This window comes from Lepus europaeus, chromosome 10 (assembly GCF_033115175.1).
Source record: "Lepus europaeus isolate LE1 chromosome 10, mLepTim1.pri, whole genome shotgun sequence".
Taxonomy (NCBI): Eukaryota; Metazoa; Chordata; class Mammalia; order Lagomorpha; family Leporidae; genus Lepus; species Lepus europaeus.
In genome coordinates, this window is record NC_084836.1 from 56,644,765 (window position 1) to 56,652,363 (window position 7,599).

Here is a 7,599-nt window from a genome sequence, read left to right on the forward strand (position 1 = left end):
GGGGCCCCCAGAAGACAGTTTTGTGGATTTAATAACTGTCTACACTTCTAGTGCTTTTTGCTCGCCAGACGCTGGTTTGCATGAGGTATGCATTTAATCCTCACTTTACAGAGCAGGTAAGCGCTGTTTTATTCTCGCTTTTCGGATGAAGGAGCTGAGGCACAGAGAGATGAAATAATATGTTCGATTAGAGAATAAAGGGAACTTTTCTCTAAAAGGTGTCTGGTTTTCATGGTGTATGAATGCATTTCAGTGTAATGCTATAAAAACCCACCACCTGTGCTTCTCAAGGAGGCAACAGTGCACCTGGGACCACAGTGGTGCTCGGTGTTTGTTCACACATTTTATGTATTTATTTTTTAGGGTGTATTTACTTGAAAGAGCAACAAAGAGAATCTTCCATCCACTGGGTCGCTCCCCAAATGGCCTCAACAGCTGTGGGCCAGGCCAAACCCAGGAGCCAGGGACTCCGTTCTGCTCTCCCACATAGATGACAGGGCCCCAATACCTGGGCCGTCATCCACTGCCTTTGCAGGTGCATGAGCAGAAAACTGGATTGGAGGTGGAGTAGCAGCACTACAGAATGGAACGCAGGTGTAGCAAACAGCAGCTTAACCTGCTGGGCCACAACACTGGCCCCCACTTTTTATTTTTTTTTTCAAAGATTTATTTTATTTACTTGAAAAAGTTAAAAAGAGGGGTAGAGATAGAGAGAGGTCCTCCATCTGCTGGTTCACTCCCCAGATGGCTGCAACAGCCAGAGCTGCGCCGATCCGAAGTCAGTAGCCAGGAGCCTCCTCCGGGTCTCCCACATGCAGGGGCCCAAAGACTCGGGCCATTCTCCACTGCTTTCCCAGGCCATGGCAGAGAGCTGGAGTGGAAGTGGAGCAGCGCCGGCCCCCCCCCCCACTTTTTATTTTCTAAGGCACTTTCTTAAGAGCGCCTGACCCTGAAGTGAAAACCTAGTGTCCCTTGACACCACCACAATAAAGAGGACCTTATCTGAATTTGGAGTTAATACAAACAAAAGTAGTATAACTTTCCCATAGGTATCTAGAATTTAAAACTATACTGGAAATATTCTTTCAGGTTTTAAACTGCATTAATGACTACAACTACCTTTTAGTGTTAAATGTATGAAATGGAAGGAGTAGAATTATGTACTGTGTTGCTGTTGTATGTCTTTTGACTTTTTCCCCCCTATTGTTCGTGGCATTGAATGAGTACTGAGAGACTTCCTTCAAATGCCAAACTTTGCAACAAGCAAGACTTTCAGAGGGGCAAACTCGGAAACTGGATCTCTTTTCTTAGTTAACTTCGCAGCCTTTCCTATCTCCATCCACTAAGAAAAGATGTGGTAACTTCTAATGCTCGGCACTGTTCTCTTTTAGGGTATCTCTACCAGAAACTGTAGATAAATCCAAAGTGGGCTGAAGAGGTGAAGAAAGAGGCCCAGAAAACAACAGGCCATTGACATTCAACATGTCTAAATCCATCAGAACCTCAGAAGGGCTTACCGTTCTCCATCACTGCCGAATCACCATAGGAGGGGAATTTGGCAAACTAGACACTAACAAGGAAGGCTCATAGGAATGATCTTCCCCAGGTATCCACATAACTCTTCTCTTGCCAAGCCACGTCTCTGCTTTCATGTCTGAGGAACCTCCCAATCAGCCTCTTTGAAATTGTTCCTCCCCACCCCCACTGTTCCCTTATTTCCTTTCCTTGTTCTTTTTCCCTCAGCGCTCCCCATCTTCTCACACAGTCTACTGATTTATTATCTGTCTTCTGCCATGACAATGTAAGCTTCTGAGGGCAGGAATGGTTGTCTGTTTTGCTCATGGATATACACCTCCCACCTGGAACAGTCCTTGGCTCCTTACAGGTGCTCAATAACTGCTGAATGAAATTGATTGAATCAACATATGAAAACTAGAGAAAGACCAGCGAATTATCTGCTTCCCTAAGAAAAGTGAGTTGCAAAAAAGAAAACAGGGGTGGCGTTTAACCTAGCAGTTAAGACACCTTCATCCCCCACTTGAGTACCTGGTTTTGATTCCCAGCTCTGGCTCCTGACTCCAGCTTCCTGCTAATGCAGACCCCCAGGAAGCAGCAGTGATGACTCAAGTAATTGGATTCCTGTCAACCACGTGGGAAACCTGAATTAAATTTCCTGCTCCTGACTCCAGCCCCAGGCCTCTCAAATAAATAAATGGTTGTTTAAAAGAAAGGAAGAGGGGCTAGCATTGTGGCTCAGCAAGTTAGGCTTCAGCCTGCAATGCCAGCATCCCATATGAACACCAATTCAAGCCCTGGTCTCTCCACTTTTGATCCAGCTCCCTGCGAATGCTCCAGGGAAAGCATAGAACAGCCCAAGTGCTTGGGCCTCTGCAGCCATGTGCGAGATCTGGATGGAGTTTCAGCCTCCTGGCTTACTTCCCAGCCCTTTGGGGGAGTGAAACAACAGATGGAATATCTTTCTTTCCCTCTCTCTCCTTCTTTCCCTCCCTCGCTGTCTCTGTAACTCTCTTTCAAATAAATGCTTAAAAAAAAAAATTGAGTTCCATTGGCCAGGATCTTAGAAGTGTCGTTGACAAAGAGCTGTGCCTTTGCCACACAACACTGCAGGTGACTGGAAGGCCTGGGCAGGTTCTCTGGAGTTCCCAATGTAAGAGAGCACGCCTGGTCTAACAAAACATGACTGTCAGATTGGTCATGATAAAGAAAAATGGCTAAAATAAAATTTATTAAGAGTAATTATGCTGTCCATAATAATTGTTTTAATTTGGGCATTTAGTTTTAGTATCTAAATAATTATATTAGTAATTTCTCTTTTTTTTTTTTTTTTTTTTTTTTTTTGGACAGGCAGAGTGGACAGTGAGAGAGAGAGACAGAGAGAAAGGTCTTCCTTTGCTGTTGGTTCACCCTCCAATGGCCGCCATGACCGTCATGCTGTGGCTGGTGCACCGCACTGATCCGAACCAAGGAGCAAGGTGCTTCTCCTGGTCTCCCATGCAGGTGCAGGGCCCAAGCACTTGGGCCATCCTCCACTGCACTCCCGGGCCATAGCAGAGAGCTGGCCTGGAAGAGGGGCAACCGGGACTAGAACCCGGGTTGCCAGCACCGCAGGCGGAGGATTAGCCTAGTGAGCCGTGGCACCAGCTATACTAATAATTTCATACCAAATATGACTCAGAGACAAGGTCCAGTTCTGCATAATAATTATAAGCAGCTAACAAGCATCTGTCTCTGGCCACCATTTACTAGAACACAATTTGTGTAAATCTAGTGTATAGTCTACAGACGTGACCATTTGAATTTTTCCCAAACCTGCAACAAAATCTTGCAAATAACCTTCTGACACCCATCACTGAAAACTACTGTAACAAGGAGGAAGGGTGGGAAGTATCACTGTGTTCCTAAATCTGTATAGGTGAAATACATGAGATCTGTATACCTTAAATAAAATTTTTTAAAATGTACTTTAACAAGACTCTCAACATTTTAATGCTTTGTAACTTTTTAGCATGAGCAGAAACCTAAAGACTGAGTTGCTTTGATGAAAGCTCTGGTTATTCTTGGCATGGAAGCTTTCTAAAACCTAGCAGCTAACCTTTAACTCTAATCTTTCAGGGATTACTCATTCCTGGAGTCACAAGAGAAACGCGAAAGGTCATTGCTGGGTCTCAGCTTGTCCTCATGGCAACTCAATTTTGCTCTTTGATTTTGCTGTTTGCAATTTACTTACATGTTTGGAATACAACACTTCTGTGTTTTCAGTTTCATAAGTATGTGTGAAGAAGACTCTTAAATTTGTCAATCAAAAATTGGGATGAGTGATACAAAGGGGATTTTAGAATGCTTTTATTTATTTATTTACTTATGACAGGCAGAGTGGACAGTGAGAGAGAGAGATTCAGAGAGAACGGTCTTCCTTTGCCATTGGTTCACCCTCCAATGGCCGCCGCGGCCGGCGCACCACGCTGATCCCAAGGCAGGAGCCAGGTGCTTATCCTGGTCTCCCATGGGGTGCAGGGCCCAAGCACTTGGGCCATCCTCCACTGCACTCCCGGGCCATAGCAGAGAGCTGGCCTGGAAGAGGGGCAACTGGGACAGAATCCGGCGCCCTGACCGGGACTAGAACCCGGTGTGCTGGCGCCACAAGGCAGAGGATTAGCCTGTTGAGCCACAGCGCTGGCTTTAGAATGCTTTTAAAACCCATCAAACCTTAGACAGATCTTAGGAAATTCAGATCACTACATAGTAATCATCAAGAAGAGTTATCAGTGTTGAGTAGTCATAAACTTTGATGCTTGTAGGAACTTGAGGCCTCTACTTTGGCTACTACTTATTTAATGCTATTCTACTAAATTTCAAAGTGACATCTAATCTTTCCTTTGCAATAGCAGAAAGACTGTGATTGCTCAATGTGTATTCACTGAAAATTAAATCTCTGACCTCTTGATAAAGTGATCATTAAAGTATAAATGATTTTGAAAGCATTAAAATGACATGTTTTAAGATGAAATGCTGTGCCTTTGATACCAGCAGTTTCGTAGCCACTGACAAAGGCTGACTGACATCAATGAGTTAATCCATTTTGTCTAATTGGCCATTTAGTGCCTGTTGCATAGTGAGTGCCCCCCAGTGAACACGGACATGTGACACAGATCTTCACACTTTGTCTATTCCTATGTGTCCAGCCATGTTTCACTCTCCCAGACCTCCCTGCCTGCAGCCTTCCAACCTTTTTCTTTCCATGCTTGTGACCAGCCAGCTGAGGGCTGCCAATGTGTGTGTGTTGGGGGTGGTGGTGGTGTATTTTTTCTAACTTCAGCCCACTTCTCCTTCCATTCGAATTGAATGGTCACTGCACCACTCAATGTTCTTAACTATTAGGATGCTTTATTCACATCACTGTCATTCAAGGCCAATGCTGAGTAAAGCTGTAATATAACTACTGTCCATTTCTATCTAGCATCCACATTTGAATATTCTATCATAAACCAAACTCGAGCATTTCCTCCTGATTCAGCTGGTCATACAGGACTCTAGGTGTAAGCTGAGAAAGGGGCACTGGTGTGACCCTGATGAGTCACAACTCTATGATGTGGTGAATCCAAAAGGAACCAGCTCGGGAATCACGGTCACTTAGTGCTTCCTGGTTAAGAGTTTCACTGCAGAGCAGGCATTGTGGAATAGAAGGTTGAGTGACCACTTGGGTTACCACAACCCATATTGAATTGCCAGTTACAGTCCCGGTCCCAGCTCCTCTGCTTCCAATGCAGCTTCATACTAGTGCACCTGGGAAGGCAGCAGCAGGTGGCCTGTGTGTTTGGGTTCCTGCCATCCATGTGGAAGACTTAGATGGAGTTCTGTATGACCTGGCTTTGGCTTGCCCCAGCCCTGATTGTTGTGGTCATTTGGGGAGTGAAGCAGCAGATGGAAGATCCCCCCCCCACCTCTGCCACTCTGCCTTTTGACAAAAATAAATCTTTAATAATAGTAACAGTTCCATCTCTTCTAGAGCTTAATATATTAGGAGCTATTTTTCCCAGTATGTAATTTCTGCTATAATGACTTGACACTGTTCCACAACCCTATGGGACTGCCTTGTGATTTTCCTATTGGGACTTGTCCCACACCGACACATGGAATACCATAGGGACTGCCAGACTGTATGGCGCAAGCAAAGGGGCTACTTGTTCCACAGGTTGGATCTGGGGCCAGGACAGCTCTCCTGTGCGTGCGATCTCTGCACAGATTTCTACACAAGATCTCTTCCATCTCAGAAGGTCCCCAACACTAGGCTTAATGCTCATTGTCACCATGTTGAAATTATTAACAATTCTCTGTCTTAATTTTATTTTTTAAATTTGTTTGAAAGGTAGAGTTACAGAGAGGCAGAGGGAGGGAAAGCCAGGTCTTCCATCCACTGGTTCACTCTCCAAAATGGCTGCAACGGCCAGAGCTGGGCCAGTCCAAAGCCAGGAGCTTCTTCTGGGTTTTCCATGTGGTTGCAGGGGCCCAAGGACTTGGGCCATCTTTTACTGCTTTCCCAGGCCATAGCAGAGAGCTGGATCAGAAGAGGAGCAGCCAGGACTTGAACAGGTACCCATATGGGATATCAGCACTGCAGCTGGTGGCTTTACCCAGTACAGCACAGCACTGGCCCCAACAATTCTGTGTTTAAACTTGTATTTTGTAAGTGAGGTTAAGTGGAACATATGCATGAGCAGCAGAGATAAGCCAGGCCAAGAGGCACAGCAGGCAGTGCCAGGCACCAAGCAGTTGTCATAGATGTATACCTCAGAGCCCCAGTGTGGTCACAGGAACACAAGCCCCAGCTGGTGGCAGTGACAGCAGAGAAAGCATGGAGAAGCAGCAACAGTGGTGGCAATGGTGACAGCAGCAGGACAGAAAAAGGGCTTTGCACAGGGCCAGTGCTGGGACCTGCTGTGAGAGTCTAGCATTTCTAGCTATTCCCCAAATCCCATCTCTGCAGCACTGGCACAAATAATAACCCATAGGTCCAAGGGCTGGGATAGGAACAGGCAGAGCTCAGGCAGTAAGTATTGTCAATAAATCATTACAAAGTAAGAACACACATGGACATTGTAATGAAGCATAGCACATACCTATTAGAATTCTTCCAAAAGTTCAGAATCTCTGACTCTACAGAAATTCCACAACATAGCAAACCAAACATCCATAGCCTTTGAAATGCAAACCTAAAGACAGTCACAGTAGACACAATACTATCTGTATCTGAAGCTTCAAAAAAACTTTTAATTTTTCCTTGTAACTGAAGACACCATTATAGAATGCACATTGAATTATATAAAAGCTTGAAGTCACTTGTGATATTTCAAATGACCTTCACAAGTTCAGCAAGTGCCAGAGGAAACATTACAATGAAACTGTTACTCCATAGCCTTGGCAGCTCATGTCAAGAGCCTCCGGTGATCACTGACGTCATAAATAAGAGTGTCAATTGTTAAATCAACAACAGGAGTCACTGTGCACTTGCTCCCTATGCTGGACCTCCACCCTTAATGAGTTGTACTTAATGGCAAAACTTATCTTCAAACTGTACTTTATTCTTTGTGTGTCTGTGTGGGTGCAAATAGTTGAAATCTCTCCTTAGTAAAGAGTTGATCTTCTGTAAGAAGTCAATTGGAAAATGGAATGGGAGAGGGAATGGGAGGTGGGATGGGAGTGCGGGTGGGAGGGCGAGTATGGGGGGAAGAAACACTATATCCCTAAAAGCTTACATATGAAATTTTGTATTCATTGAATAAAAACCTTCAAAAAATAAAACAATGAAACTGTTACACCAACTACAATTTCACAACTGCAAAAATAATTTATAATTTACATTTAACAATAAATTAAAGGGATGTTGTCTGTATGAGCAGAGAGTGGCTGCTGCCACTGTCACTTCCGCCATGGTGACTTCCAAATGGATGACCTCCCAGAAGAAACAATCGCCCATTAGTAGTATATCTAGATGATATTGAAAGCTGAAACACTTTGAAGATAGGTGTGAAGCAAGGACTTAGGCATCAGCTGCCATCTTTGTCCACCAACCTGTCTGAC